The sequence below is a fragment of the Penaeus monodon genome, chromosome 30 (genome assembly GCF_015228065.2).
Source record: "Penaeus monodon isolate SGIC_2016 chromosome 30, NSTDA_Pmon_1, whole genome shotgun sequence".
Lineage (NCBI taxonomy): Eukaryota > Metazoa > Arthropoda > Malacostraca > Decapoda > Penaeidae > Penaeus > Penaeus monodon.
In genome coordinates this window covers 29,672,661-29,673,024 of record NC_051415.1, presented here as the reverse complement: position 1 = coordinate 29,673,024, position 364 = coordinate 29,672,661, and the positions used below count along the sequence as shown (strand labels likewise).

General features: G+C 46.4%; 1 protein-coding gene across 1 annotated transcript in view; it reads right to left on the bottom strand.

Moving 5' to 3' along the window:
* Window positions 1–364, bottom strand: part of LOC119592690 (dynein regulatory complex subunit 3-like) — a 23,159-nt gene extending 22,795 nt beyond the window's left edge. The window contains exon 1 of the mRNA XM_037941606.1: window positions 42–364. The gene's annotated coding sequence lies outside the window, so the exon portion shown is untranslated. The remainder of the gene's footprint in view (window positions 1–41) is intronic.

The window sequence follows — 364 nt, the reverse complement described above, 5'->3', positions numbered from 1 at the left end:
TATTGCCCGATAGATAGATATATCTAAATTCACCACATTACCCTTAAACTGGAGAGATAGATCTGTAACATGAGCACAAATCTCGAGCGCATTTGCATTAGTGAGACCAGGCAGGTGCGGGTGCTGTTCCCCAAGTGCCTCTGACAACACCTGTAGGGTTAAGGGCCCAATCTGTCCCCATTCGCGCTGCTGCCTCCCCGATCCCGCCTTCTGCGATGCGCCGTCTCCTCGCTTGCCTGGTAACTGTTGTGAAGGAACGTCATTGGAGGTTTTTGTTTAAGATGAGGTGCGATATGGTTCTAATATATTTGGATGGGATATTTTAATTTATCATATTCTCTTCCTCGTTTTTGCGATTGATAGG